The 19722-nt window shown below is 40.2% G+C and overlaps 1 long non-coding RNA gene across 2 annotated transcripts in view; it reads right to left on the bottom strand.

Annotated features, from left to right (window-relative positions):
* Positions 1-213: 213 nt before the first annotated feature.
* LOC144288555 (uncharacterized) overlaps positions 214-19722 on the bottom strand; it is a 41221-nt gene continuing 21712 nt past the window's right edge. Inside the window, exons 2-5 of one of the 2 annotated variants that reach the window (XR_013356505.1) lie at positions 14587-14770; positions 4359-4484; positions 1395-1515; positions 214-1279 (exon numbers count right to left, since the gene is read on the bottom strand). This is a non-coding gene — a long non-coding RNA (uncharacterized LOC144288555). The remainder of the gene's footprint in view (positions 1280-1394; positions 1516-4358; positions 4485-14586; positions 14771-19722) is intronic. The other variant, XR_013356504.1, reaches the window with a different exon arrangement.

Below are 19722 nucleotides of genomic sequence, written 5' to 3' on the forward strand. Positions count from 1 at the left end.
AGGGTGGACCTTCCCCGTATGTGTGTGCTCCATCATGACCACTGCAGACTGGAGGAGGCCTGGGTATGCCAGGTTCACAGCAAGAATGAAGGCTCCCTCATCATTCCTATTCAAGTCTAGAGGATGTGTGAGGGCTTAGCTGCCATGGCTGAGGCTTCTTTTGAATCCACTTGATGGGGTTGAAGGCCTAGAGAATTGAGAGTCCCTCTGAGAAAACAAGATAAACACCAAGCAATTAGTAAACAAGACAGGATAGAGCTTGTTTATATTTACACACTGATATATCTACTAAATTATGCAGTACAGACAACCCAGAAATAGGATAGTATATAATAAGGTCCTGATCATAGGATGCCATGGATAAATACAAAAGATGCTGGAGAATGGACAGATCTCATAGGTGGAGCCATTAGGTCATGGATATCTTGATTAAAAAAAGCAGCAGTTAAAGCTAGATTCTTATCTCTGGCATAAAGATTGTCAAGAAGGCTTGCCACATAGACCTAAAGATGAGCAGGACAGAGGACCATTGGTACATTGGTGACCTTAAGATTATCTGATGGATGTGTTTTTTAGAAGGTCTCAATTTAGCCAGCAGAGGGCAAAAGAACACAGAAACCATTCCAAGATTTGTGATCCGAGAAATGTTTGGAATAGAAGGGCTCTATAGGTGTCTTTGCAAAACTAAACAACAAAAACACCACAGGTGTGATTCTTTTGAAAGATCATATTTAAAAACAGCATTTCCAAGGCAGTGACTAATTACCGTTGACACGTAACAAATTCTTGTTTTATAAAAAGTCAGAATTTATTTAAATGGTTTAAATGATGCATTTCTTTATAGAACCTTAAATGCCTGACAAAAATACGGGAATCTGTCTAAATAATTTAACCTAAATTTTAAGAAATACTTTTATTTGAAAATCTCACAGAAATAAAGTCTCTGAAACGTTAATAAACATGCATAGCCATGATTAATTTTACAAATCTAAAAAATGGATTTCTTTAAAGACTGTGATGCTACTGTAAATACAGAATGCAGTGACATTTGTTAAATGAGCTAACAAGTGTCAAAATGTTAAATGGGTTGTTGATTAAAGATGATTATGCATTTAGCCTACAGGTCAGTCAGAATGGAGGTGGGGAGAGGGAGAGAAGGAAATGCCCTTTCCAACAGACAGAGGGCAAAAGCAGGCTTAGACCTCAACAAAATCCCGAGGCCAGTGGCCATGTGTTCCCTCCAGTTTCCGGTCCTTTCTTCCTTTCCTGCTGTTCACCCCTGCAATTGCAAAAAGTACATTTACTATTCAAATAAAGCTTCAAGCCCACAGACTTCAGACCCAGAGAGACAAACTGCAACAAGGTTTCTCCAGGCATACTGTTAAAACACTTACCTTAGGTGTGGCAACCGAGTATCAAATTCCCTGAGTTGGAAGTCTGAGAACCAGGGTTCTGGCTGCAGGGTGGACACTAGGAGGGTAAACCACTGACTCTCCACTCTGCAGTATTTTTCATCTACAGGATAAAGGTGTGAGGTTAAGTGATGTCAAAGATCCCTGCTGATTCACAGATCCTAAGATTTCTGTTTATTTTGTCCCCATCTTATACTCCTCCATCTCAGTTGATACGTGAGCTGGTAAGCCTATAGGATGCTAGTCTCTGCTCAAGAAAAATATGTAATTTAAGAAAGAACTCTTAAAGACTCTGAGAAAAATAATCTTTACCAATAGAATTGTAGATCTGAAAGCAGGATGTAAGAAAATTTATCTGCTGAGTAGAAGATTTTGATGGCCATTCAAAACACTTTTTTATTTTTGTAAAGATTTTATTTTTTAATTTTTATCTTTGTAAAGATATTACTTTTAAGTAACCTCTACACCTGACGTGGGGTTCTAATTCACAACCTCGAGATCAGGAGTTTCACACTCCACCGACTGAGCCAGCCAGGCACCCCAAACCACACTTTTAGAGCCCCGCTTCAGGTTAGAAGTCTGCTTTTACACATATCAAGCCTTACTGAACTGTAATCGTTAGGGCTCCTAGGTCACTGAGTAATCAAAGCACTAACTAAAGGAATTAATAGAAGGCAAGATGGCCCATTCTAACACTCCTCCAGGCAATGGTGTGAAGAAGCATTACCTCCTACCCAAACTTTAAACCATCTGCAGCGGCTGAAAAGCATTCGGCTTTAAGTAATAGAATACTCAACCACAGAAGCTTAAGCCATAAGGAACAAGAAGCTCTGAGCTCGGCTCTTCCAGGGGTGGTCATCAGGTCAGTAGTTTCATCCACAGATTTAACACCTGATGCTCACAAGGTATCTGCCAGGTTCTAGGCAGCACAGTCTCACGTAACAGCTCCTTGAGCAGGGACAGATGAGTAGACAGGTGTAACTTTCTTTTCCAGCAGATTTTGCTCTTATTAAATGGAAAAATCTTTCCCCCAGACTACTTGCTCTTATATTTCATTGGCCAGAACTAGTTTACATTTATTTCTTAACAGTTATGGATGCCAGGAAATCCAAGATCAATGTGCCAGCCAAATGCAAAAATCCTCAAAAAAATAATAGCAAACCAAATTCAACAGCCTAATAAAAAGGATCACACAACACAAAAAAGGAGGATTTATCCATAGGATGCAATGATGGCTGAACTTACACAAATTCTAGACACCACATTTAACAGAATTTAGAATGAAAATCCTATGATCATCTCAATAGATGTAGGGGGAAAAAAGCATTTCTTTTATAAGGGCACTAATCCCATTCACAAGGGCTACACCCTCATGCCCTAATTACTTCCCAAAGACCCCACTCCAAATACCGGCACATTGGGGATTCGGGCTCCAACAGGATATTGGGGGTGGGGGCTGGGGCATACAGACACTCACCACCCACCAAAAGAGTTTTAACATTTAATTTTCTATTCTGTTGCTTAGCCTGTTGTGTTTCTCTTGCTCTTCTGTTAAAGGAAGAGTCTTTATGTTGAATCAACAGCCAGGTTATTCCCAGGGAAGTGACTGGAGACATTTCCTGGGGAAGATTCTCTTGGCAGACCAACAATATGCATACTATATGTTTCCACAGCTGCCCAACAGAGTGCAGCACTGCACTGCTCACGCCCTCCTGCGGGCGCAACTGTAGCAGTTGCCAAATTCATTTCTTCTTTCGAAAGGTAGAACATAGTTCACTCTGAGCTTCTGCCTGTTTAAGAAGTTAGAGCCAGAACCTTAGACAAAGGGATTTTAATTGCATGCTGATAAGGTGTCAAAACTATTGTGCATAAAATAGCTCTGGATTTTTTTTTTTTTTTTTTAAGAAAAAGATGCCTCCAGGATTACAAGATAAAGATTTCCCCGGTGAGTGAAATCTGTTTTGTAAGTCATCAGAAAATCTTCAACCTATGAGCAAATTCTCATATTTTCTTCTATAAGCCTTATACCGTGTCTTTCTACTTTTTGGACTGCACAGTAACACAATACACTAAAATGAGTGGTCTGCAAATTTGGTTAACCTATTTTTAACTTTAAGTGGTAATTTTTACCTCCCTGTGAAAACCTTAATGATGAATAAGGGCCACTGTTTGGGAAAGTTGCTTACTCCACAGAACACAGCTGTTCTGCCTCATGTTAAAGCATGAAGAGCTGAATCAGAAGGTCACCTTCTCTAACAGTCTTTCTCGCTTTAAAAAGAAAACATCCAGAGACAGCAAGGAAGTGGCGTGCTTTTCAAGGTCATCCAATAAGAGAAAAAGAGTTGCTCTACGTTAAGGCAGAGCTTTTCAACCAAAGCAAGGTCCCACCACGGGTACCCAGAATAGCCAGGGTGGGCTCTAGGGTTTACAGAACAATTGCTAGAATTACCTAGAAATACAGAATCATCTCCCAAAGGGGAAGTTTTTGTTTCTACGAGGTAAGACACATTCTTTGAGGGAGTGATTAATGAGAGGCAAGATGCAAAAGGTCTAAGGCACTTGTCACCATCCTAAGTATAGCATTTAAGCGACAAGCAAAAATGTATATATACATTTCTATTTGAAGGGATGCCCTTCAGGCACCTAGCTTACTCTGCAGTCCAACTGGCTCTTCTTAATTTCAGCAAAACAGTGTATATATATATATCTCAGCTTATAAAAACCTGTTCATCAAGTCTGAAGTTACACAACAAAGGAACAGATACCCTACTATTCTCATGATCGAATTACAAGTGCCTTAGCTGTTGGAGTGCTTTCCCAGGCAGCTTGCAGCCCATGAAAACCTCTAACTCTTCTGTTAGACCCATTAGGGTCCACAGCGGGTGCGTCCTTCTTTTGGCTAATGATGATGGCAAATGAACCCCCAGGTCACATGAGGGTGCTCACCTCCGCTTTAAGGAAACCCCGTGTTGGGTCCCGGTGGAGATCAAGAAGCTCCCTACGTGCACGCATGGACTCCTAAACTTGTCAGAGGTTACAGCCACGCAACTACGAAGCAAAGATGAAGTGTGCCTGTCAATGCAAGATTAACTGTCAAACGTTTAAATAAACTTTTTTGAAGTTTGACATACATGCGGAAAATTACACAACTATGAAGAGTGCAGCCCAGTGGGGAATTCCTGTCAAGGAGCCGGATCATAGGGGAGTTCGCTGAAGCAGCAGCAGGCACACCATGAAATGTTGTGGGGGGGAGAGAGCGGTCAGGGAAGAGCTTCGTGTGAAACCAAAATGAGAAAACGTGACACATGTCCCCCACAGAAAAACTGGTGTCCATGTTCCTCTAAAAGGCTAAAGCTGCCAGCACCCAGGAAGAGAAGGGCGGCCCTCATACCAGCTGTGGACAAGGGGTGCCTGGTTTCCAAACTGACATCTACGTTTCTGATTAGTCAAGATAGTAGTTTTTAATACCTGAAGACAAGACTCTTCAGATAACTGAAAGAGACCAGACATGAATGTCATTTGCCCAAGATGTCCACAGAGCCAGAAAAGAAAATCCAACATGCTGTGTTGAGGACAGCTCATTTTGTAAAGTGGCTACATAAGTTTGACCATCCAGAGCCAAGAGATGAAAAAAAAATGTCTGCTGACTCTCATAAGTTTGTATGCAGCCTAGGGAGGCTTTGGATTCTGAGGCAGGGTTTTAGATGAGATAAAGAAGTCTTTTAAATAAAGTCAGAGGGTAAGAGCAAGGTGACATAAGATTCTCCTCAAAACTTCAAAGCAAAAAAGATTAAAATGACACCTTGGACACCTTGACCATCCTAAGAGTAGGCTGAAGTTTTGAGTATAGTCAAGGTTTTTTCCAGAAGCTAGGAAAAATAATCTCCTTGACTAGTTATCACTTATGTACCTGGCCCTGTCACGCCACATCTGGAGTCAAATATTTCATTCCAGGGACCTCCCTTTCAGAGGGAAGTGGCCCAAAAGTAATAGAAGAATTTTAAACAGGAGAGGAAGGAGATTTGGAGCCCCAAAACACAAGCAAGTGGAAGGAAGCTGGGATGTTGAGTCTAAAGAGACTTAAGGAGCCCATTTCAGAGCTGTGACTGGCATCGTGGTAGCAGTCACTCTGTGTGCCTCTAGATGGCACACCTGCCACTTCATGAGGGGCGAGAGGGTGGCTGGTTTTGTCTTTAGAACCATTGTGTCAAAACAACTCCTAGCTATCTTTTAGGGGAGAGGGTCAACTTAAGGTCTAACAAGCAAGTCCATTCCCTGCTGGGAGCTCCCCCTCCCTTGAAACATCCAGCGACAAGAATAGATTTATTCCTCACACATGGAATTGGAACTCAAGGTTGAGAAGCAGGCAATGAATGAAATTGGATATTGTAGGCCTTGTTTTCCTATGTCTGCCTTTCAAGGAAGAAAAATCTTCAGAGTTGGCACCTGGGAGGGCAATGAGAGGGTTCTCACACATAGTGAGGTTGGTCAGAATCAAAGAAAAAAAATCAATAGAACTCAATGTAGTAGAATTCAAATAGAATTCCATATAATAATTTCAAGGTATTTTCAAGGCCCTCAGATTCCCATATTCTTGTTGATATCACCAATTTGGAATTGCAAAGAGATATAGGGGTTTCTGGCCCCATGGCTCTTGGGGTGAGCAGTGAATAGTAGTGAACAGTTGGGGGTGAAGAGCAGATAGTAGCAGAAGCCCTGAAGTGCCAGACAGAGCCATATGCTTTTCTCATCAGCCACTCAACCAACTTTGGATGTCATCATTGAAACCTGTGGGACACAATTTTGAAATGTGTAAAAACAAGACTAAAACTCTTTGGCAAGCAAGATCCTAAATCTCACATTCACCTAAGAACTCTTCCCTCCTACTTCCTCTCCTCCTTTTTCATAGAGTCTATAGTATACTTTAAGAGCAGCATGAAAAATAAACTGCTTTTAGGCCCTTTCAAAGAATCGTATTGAAACCTTAATGGTAGATTTATAGTAGGGATTTAAAAATGGACTATCCACCCTAATCTAATACTAGTCTTTTGGTACAAGGATACCAGTTGGATGCACTGCCATTATCATAGGATCTTTGAGTAGTTTTATTTTTATTTGTGGTGGTGATGAGTTTAAACTGGTCCACTCAACATGCTCCTAATGAATACATTTTGCAAGGCAGCAGGTAGCTTAGACGTATAATCAATTCATGGAGGGGGCCAAAAACACATGGATAAGGAACAATAATTATGAATAATATTTAATAAAGGTGTGGTATGTGCTAAGCCCTGTTCTAGTACTTTATTCACATGCATAATCTCATTTAATCATCACAGTAGTCTAGTAAGATAAGAAGTACTAGAAGTTCCCTCTTATCCATGGGAAATATATTCCATGTCAGTGGATGCCTAAAACCAGAGATAGTACTGAACCTGAGATACACAATGTTTTTATCTGTGATAAAACTGAATTTATAAATTAGGCACAGTAACAGTTTAACAATAATAACAAAAAATGAAGTAGAACCATTATAACAATAGACTTAATACAGTTATGTGGATGTAGTTCCCCCCCACCCAATATCTTATTGTGCTGTACTCACCCGTCTTCTTGTAATAATATGAGATGATAAAATGCTTACCTGATAGACAAAGTAAGGTGAATAATGTAAGTGTTGTAACAGAGTGAGGCTGCTACTGATCTTCTGATGATTCATCAGAAAAAGAATCATCTGCTTCTGGACCACAATTGACTGCAAGTCCATGAAACCACAGAAAGCAAAACTGCCAATAGGGCAGACCACTAGATCATTATCTGTCCTTGCTATCAGTGAGGAGCCCAAAGCACAGAGAGGTTAAGTGACTATTCCAAAGCCAAACAGCTTGAAAGTACTGCCACCTGGATACTGCCCAGCTGGGCCTGTTCTTCTGTATTCATTCACATAATAACACAATAATTCAATGCTCCCAATAATAGCACTTTCTGGACACAACCAGTTTGCTCTGATAGGTGCAGTTCCAAAATTTCTCCACATATCCAAAATTTCTGCACACCTCCCGTCCAGCCTTTGGCCTTTTGAAAACAGCTTAACACTAGGTGGGTCTGATTTAATGAAAATCTTGAGAATGAATTGAACGTTTCTAGTTAATATTTCTGAGTATACACTGTTGTGTTTGACATCTTAAAACAGCTGAAACTCTATCTTAAGAATGGGTCAGTTATGTGATTTTTTTTAAGACAAATGAAAATTACAGTTATGTTAGTTATGGGCTGTAATTAACATCACTGTTCGGTTTCCTCTAAAGATGATATTCCTTTCCTGCCTTATAATACCCACTCTTCACTGCTGGTTTCACTCTTAGTAACATTAACCTAAAATACTATAGCAGTCTCCTTGCTCTCTCCCTCTGAGACCTCGTTCCTCCCATTTTACCCTCCCTCTGTCCACGTGACCCAGCATGTGCCAGAGGCAGGGGTTCTTGTTTTAAATCATTTGGGACAAGTTACAATTAAGACTCAGATTTCTGAAACAACAGACTGGACATAAAAAAACCAAAAACACAAAACAAAAAAAAACAGGCTGTTAGTGTCTGATTGCTATACTTAGGGCAGAGAGGGTTATGTCTGAAAGAAATGGAAGCTCAGCAGATTTCAATGTTTGTGGCGCCTAGGGCTAGAGTAAAAATGTTGGGGAGGACGTGGAGAAAAGGGAACTCTTGTGCACTGTTGGTGGGAACGGGAATTGGTGCATCCTGTATGGAAAACAGTATGAAGGTTCCTCAAAAATTAAAATAGGACTACCATATGATCCAGCGTTTCCACTTCTGGGTAGTTATCTGAAGAAAACGAAAACATTGACTCAAAAAGACATATGCACCTCCATTTTCACAGCAGCGTTATTTACCATAGCCAAGACATAGGAGCAACCCAAGTACCTATCAAAGGATGAGTAGATAAAGAAAATGTGGTCTTCAGCCACAGAGGAAAAGAAAACTTGCCACTCGTGACTACATGGGTAGAACTAGAGGGTATTACGCTAGCTAAAATAAGTCACAGAAAGACAAATACCATGATCTCACTAATGTGTGGAATCTAAAACAAAATAAAACAAAACTGAATTCACAGATACAGAGAATAGAAGGGGGGTTACTAGAGGCATGAGGTGGGGGGTGGGGTGGGAGAAATGGATAAGGTGAAACAAAGGCACAAACTTCCAGTTATAGGTTAAGTCATGGAATGGAATGCACAGCATGGTGACTACAGTTAACAATGCTCTACTGTATATTTGAAAGTCGCTGAGAGGGTTGATCTTAAAAGTTCTCATCACAAAAAATAAGTTTTTGTGAATACGTGTGCTGATGGATATTAACTAAACTTACTGTGGTAATCAATTCACAATATATACAAATATAGAATCATTGTTCTATATGACACTCATATGTCTATTATATCTCAATTAAAAAAGAAAACACTTAATTTTAATTCATGTTTCAAAATGTTATATTAAAATGAAAAGGCAAAAACTATTATTGGGGGCAGCCCGGGTGGCTCACTTAGTGCCACTTTCAGCCCAGGGCGTGATCCTGGAGACCCGGGATCAAGTCCCACGTCGGGCTCCCTACATGGAGCCTGCTTCTCCCTCTGCCTATGTCTCTGCCTCTCTCTGTCTCTGTCTCTCATTAATAAATAAATAAAATATTTTAAAAAAACTATTATTGGGGCACCTGGGTGGCTCAGTAGGTGCAATGTCCAACTCCTGATCTCAGATCTTGAACTCAGGGTCATGAGTCCAAGTCCCACATTGGGTGTGGATCCTACTTTTAAAAATAAAATAAAACAAAATAAAACAGAAATAAAAATAAAAGCTATTTTTTTGTGGTAAAAAACTCCTAAAACTTACCATCTTAACCATTTTTAGGTATACTGGACAATACTGTTAACTATATGTAGCTTGTAAACAGATCTCTAGAACTTTCTCATCATGCAAAACTGAAACTGTATGTACTCCTATACCCATTGAATAACTTCTCTTTTGTCTTCCCCCTCTGCCTCTAGCAACTACCATTCTACTTTCTGTTTCTAAGAGTTTGACTACTTTAGTTAGATCTTTATATAAGTGAAATCATGCAGTATTTGTTTTTTTGTGCCTGGTTTATTCCACTTAGCATAATATCCTCAAATTTCATCCATGTTGTAGCATGATTAGTGATATTTAAGTTATTTTTTGGAAATATTAAATCTCACTACGTTTTCTATAAAAATAAAATGATTTACAATTTTTGCCAGCCACAGAGGTAAGTCATTCAGAATTCACTTGAAAGAGAAAAATGGGGGGCATCTGGGTGGCTCAGTGGTTGAAAGTCTGCCTTTAGCTCAGGTTGTGATCCCAGGGTCCTGGGATGGAGTCCCACATCGGGGTCCTTGCAAGGAGCGCGTCTCCCTCTGCCTGTGTCTCTGCCTCCCTCTCTGTGTCCCTCATGAGTAAATAAATAAAATCTTTAAAAGAGAGAGAGAGAGAGAGAGAAATGGCCATGAAGTATGCAGTCATCAATGGCTTCTAGCCATACCTTCAGGATCTACCTCAGTGTGCAGGCTGAGGCTATACCAATCTCATGGGGGCCCTCAGCTAGAGGCTGCTGAGATGTTTCTCATTTGAAAACAAATGCCATTTGTTTTCCATTTGTTAGCCATTTCTGCTCAATCCAGGACTCCTCTACCCACAATCTTTACCCTAGAGATCCCCACCATGCTGGGCCACACTGCCTCAGAACTGTACTACAGTCAGGGTATCCTCCTTCCCAAACTTACTTACTTTCCTCTCTGCCTTCCTGGGTGTCAGATGTACATTGTGGTCTGAAGACTTTCCTGACCCATTTCTTCCTGCTCCCTTTTCTCTTTAACAGATATTTCCCCAAATAAATCCCTTGTACTTCTGACTTTGTCTTGGCATCTGCTTCCTGAAAAACCAAAACTGGCACAACTTTTTAGCATTTAGTATCCATTTAGTTGACAGCCTATAGAGTTGGTATTGCATTCTATTCATGTTACATCTAGGCCCACATATATACAATCTTTAAAATAATATGAATTAATATTGCAAACTATTTCTTGGCCACCATTTGCAGTTTTTGTGGACACAATGCTCTGGAAACACAGATTGAAACATGAGGAGAAGCAAGAACATGGACATTTGCACTACTGAAAAATGATATTTTGTTGTGCAAGAATCTATTACATTCAAGTTACCTTAGAGCAGGCATGCAAAAGTTAATTAATTTGTCTTTTCTTTTTTTTTTTAAAGTTCTTTTTTTTTTAAATTTTATTTATTTTATGATAGTCATCAGAGAGAGAGGGAGGCAGAGACACAGGCAGAGGGAGAAGCAGGCTCCATGCACCGGGAGCCCGATGTGGGATTCGATCCTGGGTCTCCAGGATCGCGCCCTGGGCCAAAGGCAGGCGCCAAACCGCTGCGCCACCCAGGGATCCCTAATTTGTCTTTTCTTTACTAAACATTTCCGCTACTCAAATTCTCACACTAAAGCAGTGCCTATCTCCAATGTCTATAGTGGTAAAAACACACAGACGTTCAGGGCATTCAGATCCCAATGCCTATTGTTTAAAAGTATTTGGGCAAAACATGTGGATAAATATTTTGCTACGTCCTGAACAGTATTAGCCCTGAGGATAGAGGCATAATGTCATAGGTTGTACTAGATGAGAGCCAAGCTCTGGATCACAGTGACAGAGAACCTTATATGTTTTCTGTGTCTATGAAATACTGGTGCCAAAAGCCAGTTGGAAAAGGAAAAGAAACCATGTTGCCTGGATCTAAAGATCTAGGTGCTGACACTTTAAAATGGGTATCCAGACTTCTGAGAAAGAGAGCATATAGTAGGAGGATCCTAGGCTCACCTTGTCCCACAGATACACCTAGATAACACCAACATCACTGTAAATAACCCAGAAAACAACCCAAAGACTGGCAGAAATTACTCTCTGCAGTGAAATATAGAGAAGAGACCACATCAAGGAGAGTAGGTGGGAAAGAGATGCAGTCAGGAGCCAAAATGACCCAAAGGCATGGCCACAGGAGAAAGGGACCCTGCAGGTTCAGGGAGGGGAAAGGATCAGACTCCACTCCAGTACCCCAGGCACAGAGGACCTGCACCATGCTGACAATTCCCCATAACATTTGACTTCGTAAACCAGAGGGGCTTAACTTCTAGAGTTCTTACAATAAATGGGGCTTAATACCTGAAACTTTAAAAATCAGTGGGCTTGGCTCTAGGAAACCTGGAGAGTGATGGAAAACTGAGTAACTGCTCTCAAAGAAATAGCACAAGAAACAGCCCTGCTGAGATAGAGCACAGACGTGGTAATTTGAAAGACACCTGGAGTGTATGGGAGGGCGATTTGTTTGCTAATCTTAGGGCCTTTGCTGCAGGGGCAGGGATCTTTGGGAGACTTCTCTAAGAACAGAAGGGGTGGCAGGTGTCATCTCCACCTCTCACCCCCCTGCCTAGATACACAAATCAGCACAGCATGAACATTCCCCCCCTAGCTTGCTAACAGCATCCCCACCCCTGCACACTTCTGGAGAACTGCCCCCTCCAATCTGGCTACCTCCCATAGCAGACCTGTACAAACCTAGCAAATACTACACACCCCACCTCAGTGCTCTCCTGCACCCACCCCCTTTATTTTTTTTTTATTTTAAAGATTTTTATTTATTTATTTATTCATGAGAGACAGAGAGAGAGGCAGAGACACAGGCAGAGGGAGAAGCAGGCTCCATTCAGGGAGCCCGATGTGGGACTCGATCCCGGGTCTCCAGAATCATACCCCGGGCTGCAGGCGGCGCTAAACCACTGAGCCACCAGGGCTGCCCGTCCCACCTCCTTTAATAAACATGGCAGGGTGCAAGCAGCTCCAAAAGTGATCAGTATCACTCCAAATTGACTCCTGTCCCTACAAGAAATGTTAAAGAGGACTCTTTGAATGGAAAGTAAAGACCATAATTAAGAGTAAGAAAAGTAGGAAGTTTCACAAAAGGAGTAAAAATGAGTGTATCTGTAATAATCAGTAAAGGGATTCACAAAATAAAAGGATGTAACGTATGACTCCATATACTAAAAATGGGGGGTGGGGTAAAGAATGGGTTCAAACTTAACCATTAACTTAATATAGGCTGCTATATGCAGATGTAATATATAAACCTAATGGTAATCATAAATCAAAAATCAGTAATGGATATACAAAAGAGGGAAAGAGAGGGAAAGGAATCTAAGTATATCAGCAAAGAAAGCCAAGTTAAAGTGAAAAGAGAGGAAGGGAAGAAAGGAATAGAGAAGAACTATAAAAACAACCATAAACAAGCAACAAAATGGCAAAATATACATACCCATCTATAACTAACTTGAATGTAAATGGACCAAATGCTCCAATCAAAAGATTTAGGGTGACAGAATATATAAAAAGGACCCATCTATATGCTGCCTACGGGAGACTCATTTCAGACCTAAGGACACATGCAGATTGAAAATGAAGAGATGGAAAAGCATTTATCATGAAAATGGAAGTAAAAAGAAAGCCAGGATGTGATACTTCTATCTAACAAAATGGACTTTAAAACAAAGACTGCAACAAGAGGCAAAGAAGGACACTGTATAATAATAAAGAGAACAAGCCAAGAAGATATAACCATTGTTTAGATTTGTGCACTCAACATGGGAGTATGCAAATACATAAAGCTGCTAATCACACATATATAGGAAGTAATCGATAGTAATACAATATAGTAGGGGACTTTAACACTCCATTTACGTCAATGGACAGATAATCTAAATAAGAATTCAACAAGGAAAGAGTGGCTTTGAATGACACATTGGACTAACAGATAATTGAGAATATTCCATCCTAAAATAGAATACACATTCTTTTCAAGTGCATAGGGAACATTCTCCAGAATAGATCATATTTTGCAGCATTATTTACAATAGCCATGATATAGAAGTGTCCAAGTGTTCACTGATAGATGTATGGATAAATAAGAGGTGGTATAGATATACAATAGAATATTATTCAGCCACAAAAAGGAATGAAATCTTGCCATTTGCAATAACATAGATGGAGCTAGAGAGTATAATGGTAAGTGAAATAAGTCAATCAGAGAAAGACAAATATCACATGATTTCACTCATCTGTGGAATTAAAGAAACAAAAAAGAAATATTGGATAAGGCAGGAAAAATATTCAAGACAAATTACCAGAAGAGAGGGAGCTGCTAAAAGAAAAGGAAAAAGCTCTGGAGATCTTCAGAAGCATGCTCTTGAGTATTTTTGGTTGACTATTTATTATTCTTTGAGTGCCGAAAGGAAACTACCCAAGGTCAGGAAAAGAAACATGGGACATGAGAAGTCCTGACAATTCCCAGAGGTCATGTAGAACTGGGAATGGTTTGTTTTGTATCAGCATGAGTGGAAAGATTTCATAATACATGGGGCATTGTGTAGAATCCTCAAAAGTGGGCCACCTTAGTAGTAGGGCTAAACTATCTCCTAACTAAAGGTGACTCTAGATTTTCCCTGACAGAGAGTGCTTAAAGACAAAAGTGAAAAGGATCCAACTGGTTCCAAGTAACTTAACTATGTGCTGGGACAAAATCCAACACAATTTTAAGGAATACAACAAAACCAAACACTCAAAAATATGGAGTTCACAATGTCTAGCATCCAATCATAAATTACCATGTATGCAAAAGAAATAGGAAATATTATCTATAACCAGGAGACATTTTGACTTAAAAAATAAGAAAAGAAAAATATGATGAGTTAGCAAAGATATTGAAAGAGTTATTATAAATATTCAAGAAGGTAGAGAAACATGACCATTATGAGGAGAGAAATGGAAGACCTAAATCCTAACAGGATCACGCCCTGGGCCAAAGGCAGACACCAAACCGCTGAGCCACCCAGGGATCCCCAGATCTTCAGAATTTCTTAATGAAAAGGATCAAACTACTGAATAATTAAACTGTATAGTTACCTACTCTGTATGACAAATTTTTCCAACCCACAGAGACTTGAAAGAATTCCTGTGTGTCAGGAATCTGAGTGCAGCTTAACTGGGTGCCTCTGGTTCCAGGTCTCTTAGGAGGTTGCAATCAAGCTCTTACCTAGGGTTGTAGTCTCATCCAACAGCTTGACTGGTGGTAAAGCTGAGATCCACTCCACAGGTCATACTTGTGGTTGGCGGCAGGATTCAATCACTTGCCAGTTGGATTTTTCCACAGGGTTGCCTCAAAACATGGCAACTGGCTTTCCATCGTTAGTGATGAGAGAGAGAGAGAAAGAGAGAATCTAAAACAGAAGACAGTCTTCTTATAATCTCAAAAGTAACATGATGTCGCTCCTGCCATATTTTATTCATTAGAAGTGAGCCAGTAATTCCGTTCCAGAGCACTAGTGGGAAGTACCCACGGGCATGAACATCAGATAGTGGAGATCATTAGGTATTATTGTAGAGGCTTCCTACCACAATGGCATTGGAGTTTTATATTTTTGAAATGATTGTCTGACAAATGGTCTTGATTTTATTATTTTTTAAAAATTTTTATTTATTTATGATAGTCACAGAGAGAGAGAGAGAGAGGCAGAGACATAGGCAGAGGGAGAAGCAGGCTCCATGCACCGGGAGCCTGATGTGGGACTCGATCCCGGGTCTCCAGGATCACGCCCTGGGCCAAAGGCAGGCGCCAAACCGCTGCACCACCCAGGGATCCCCAAATGGTCTTGATTTTAATAAATTATTTTGCTTTTACATAGTAGCTAATATTGAAATGCTTAGGTTGGGTCAAGTTTTATGATCAATATTTTAGGCACTGAGCCTGTAAAATATACATACTGTTTTTTATAGGTTCTATATGTTTCATCTAGTAACTTCTCTTTCAGTAAATTAAATAGCAAACTAATTTCCACAACTCTGTTTTTTTTAAATAAATTTACTTTTTATTGGTGTTCAATTTACCAACATACAGAATAACCCCCAGTGCCCATCACCCATTCCCCCCCACCCTCCTCCCCTCTACCACCCCTAGTTCATTTCCCAGAGTTAGCAGTCTTTACGTTCTGTCTCCCTTTCTGATATTTCCCACACATTTCTTCTTCCTTCCCTTATATTCCCTTTCACTATTATTTATATTCCCCAAATGAATGAGAACATATAATGTTTGTCCTTCTCCGACTGACTTACTTCATTCAGCTCAGTTTTTTTAAAGTATTGAAGAGAAAGTAAATTTTCATGGTGAGAATTTCATTTATTATATATTACATAATTGGCTTAAATATTATACACACTTTGGCCATTATATATTTAAATATGCCCTTTCCCTTTCTCCTAGGACTTCAATTACCCATGTATTAGAATACTTGATATTGCTCACAATCATCAATGCTTTGTTAGTCTTTTTTCTCTCTGCTTTATGGGAGTGGTAGAGGGAGAGAGAGTCCTTTTTTTAAAAGATTTATTTAAATAAGATACTTATGTGGTTTGTTTTTTTTTTAAGATCTTACTTATTTATTCATGAGAGACAGAGAGAGAGAGAGAAGCAGAGACACAGGCATGGGGAGCCCGATGTGGGACTTGATCCCGGATCCTGGGATCACATCCTGAGCTGAAGGCAGATGCTCAACGGCTGAATCACCCAGGCATCCAGGGAGAGAGAGTCTTAAGCAGACTCTATGCTGAGTGGGAAGCCCATTGCAGGGCTCAGTCTCATGACCCTGAGATCATAACCTGAGCCAAAACCAAGAGTCAGATGCTTAACCAACTGTACCACCCAGGGGCCCCACTCGTGGATAATTTTCTATTGCTACATAACAAATTAGCACAAACTTTGAGCCTTAAAATTAGCAACGTGAAAGTGATGGTTCTTAAAAATCAACCTGGAAGCAGATCTGCCAACAGAAGAACGTGGTTGAGCGAGTCCAACCAGGAAAAGGAGAAATGGAACCGGCTCCCCATGCCGCCCCCCAGCCCTGGTGTTGCTAAGGCAGCTGCAGTGGCAGAAGTCAAAAGCTCAGGTACAGTGAAGGTCTTCCTGAGGCAGTGGGAGAGACCCAGATCATCTGGAACTGGTGTGGAGTGGTGACAGGATTCTACATGGACTTGTGCTTTAGGAAAACTGAAGAGGCCAAGAAAAAAAAGTCAGACAAGATCTAAGTCCTACACTCAGGATAGACCAGGTCCCTGAGAACAGTCTGTGAGAGAAGTGGCTGGATCATGAATAAATAAATAAATAAATCTTAAAAAGAAACTCTGAAGATCCTTTTTATTTTTTTTAAAGATTTTATTTATTTATTCATGAGACACACACATGGGGGCGCGGTGTGGGCAGAGACACAGGCAGAGGGAGAAGCAGGCTCCATGCTGGGAGCCTGACGTGGGACTCGATCCCAGGTCTCCAGGATCATACCCTGGGCTAAAGGCGGTGCTAAATCACTGGGCCACCTGGGCTGCCTTGAAGATCCTTTTTAGATAATATAGGGGAAAATAATCCTACTTCCTACTTTGTGTACCATAGTATTTTCATGGGTCAGTAAACAAGTCAACATGTAGCAGGCTTTTACATGAAGATTCAAAATCTAATATATTAATAATTTGGCACCATAACATATTCAACTATTGTCACCAAGAAGTAGTAGGATATAGAGAACAGAGTTTGCCAGGAACCAAAGTAACACTTGGTTCATTTTATAATCTTAGAGAATTATTAGGTTCTTTTAAAAGTGTTCCAGAGAGATATCTTTAATTGCTGGTGCTATGTTCAAGTTAAACAACTTTCTACCCACACAAATGGGTAAAATTATGTGACTCACTAGTTCTCCCACTGAACAGAGCTCCACAAAACCTTTTGGCCATCTGGCTAAGATAGCACCTTTGAGACTAACAACCTAAGGCTCTCTGGAACCCAATAATTATATCAGACTAATATATATAGCTCCTACTGGCTAAATAATGTCCATGCTGGAGACATAAGATAAAGAAAATGATGATTAAAATAGCATTGGTTTAAAGGTTAAAGCTTGTATTATTCATCATTTACAGTTACATTTGTTTCTCACCAAAATTCTTGTGTACTAAATGTTTTATCACAAGCCCTTTTTACCATGCTTATTCTTTGCTATATATTTAGGACAGGGTTTGATAATTCTAGAATTCAAAAACAATTTGACACAGAGTAACTGCTGGTTCCTTATGCTTGCATAAAAAGTAAATAGATCTATAATAATAAGAAAAATCCTACTACCTAACTGCCTTCTCAACCTACCCTTCGCTGGACTTTGGATTTTTTTTCTATTCTACATTGTTTAAGGCATTATTTTTTTGGGGGGGCAGGTTTACTCTAGCTTAATGAGCCAGATTCTTTGAGCCAACAACTACCTTCCTTACAAGCCCATAAACAAAATTGACCATATTTGTTATGGGAAAAGGCAGTCCAATGACATGGTAATGACTGCCTACTGTGGAATTTTCATCTCCTGCAGAAATTTATGGCCCCATTCACCACAGCATCATATGCCTCCTAGAAAAAAAAGCAATGGGTAGTTTATTCCTGTCTAGAAATTGATGTGTAGCCAGGGGTAACATGTGCACATTCACATCTGCCTAAAGTAGGGTGTCAATGTGCCCATGAATCAAAGATTCTTTAGTATTTTGAAATCACAGAAAGTCAGAACAAGCTACAAGAGGCAGGTTTTGGGAGATAGGCTGCACTTTCCTGAAATACGTGCCTTGATCTTTTGCTGCTCCATTTCCTGGGCTGGAAGTTCTCTACAGGTTCTTTTCACTCTAATATTATAATATTTGTGGACCAGAAGAGTTCGTTTACGGAATCTTCCTAAGTTGTGCTAGCCTTGTATTAAATCCTTGATGTTATATGATATTTTTCATGGGTGCTTTGGATTATGAGACACCGTGTATGTGGGAAGGATATTACAATATAGCTATGGCTGGCAAGGAGTCATCAAAACTAGTTGAAAAAAGGAAATAGGTGAATGAAAAAGAAAACATAACAAAATAACATGTTTAGCAAAGACCACTAGTGGTGTTCCAATTTCCATTCCCCCCATTTCCTTTATATTAGAACTTCTGATTTTATATATTTTTTAAGATTTTATTTATTTATTCATGAGAGACACAGAGAGAGAGAGAGAGAGAGAGAGAGAGAGAGAGACACAGGCAGAGGAAGAAGCAGGTTCCATGCAGGGAGCCCGACATGGGACTCGATCCCGGGACTCCAGGATCACACCCTGGGCTGAAGGCAGGCACTAAACTGCTGAGCCACCCGGGCTGCCCCGAACTTCTGATTTTAAACAGCCATTGGAAACAGATATTTCTTGGTAATTCACCAGTAGATATGGTCATTTGTCTAAGTCGTAGCCAGTGAGATATAAGGATTAGTATTATGTGCACTATCTGGGGAGAGCCTTGCTGGCTTAAATGCAGACAAGCTGAATGGAACACAAGTATCCATCCTGAACCATGAGATGGAACTTGTATGACAAGGATGGCAGAGCAACAATATCAAGGAGGCCTTGAACCCTGACACTGTGACTGATGTCTACATCAGCTCTGAACTATTTCCAAACTTCATTTACATGACAGAGAAATAAATGGATATCTTTTTTACATTACTACCATTTTGGATATTCTGTCATCCACAGCAGAATTATTATTGATGACAAAGCAGGAATATTTGTACTCCATTTTAATAAAGTTATGTAGGTGTGTGTGTTAGGTCCAGCCACCTAACATCCATTCTCTCATTTTAATATCATTCTGATTTCCTTTTATTGAACTGCCACTCTGTTGCTGTGTGAGGCTGTTGTGGATGGTCATTCTCTCTTTAATGCATCCAAGTCTCCTTTCATTAGGTCCTTCTCACAGTCCTGTTTCAGTGAGAAGCAAGGCAGAGTGTTTTAAAGCTCAGTCCTAAGTCCTCTCGATTTCTTGACTGTGCTCTCCCACAAAGGAATTTATCATCCACACCAGCTTCTGCTATATCTATAAACAGAGGGTCACAAAATACATCTCTAGCCTTAGCCTGTCCCTTGAATTGTTTGCATGAATCAGTCAGAAATGAGTGATACACTCAGACTGGCACAATTTGGGTGGGTAGACAGGGTATAGGGAAATTAAAAGAGGTAGCACAGTGTTCTGGAACAAGCAAGAATGTAGCCAGACCTTCGAGAGACAAGGCTTGGATGGGAAGGTGTCTGACAAGAGCTGTGACCTTTGGTTCAGAGATGCA

This window comes from Canis aureus, chromosome 18 (genome assembly GCF_053574225.1).
Source record: "Canis aureus isolate CA01 chromosome 18, VMU_Caureus_v.1.0, whole genome shotgun sequence".
Lineage (NCBI taxonomy): Eukaryota > Metazoa > Chordata > Mammalia > Carnivora > Canidae > Canis > Canis aureus.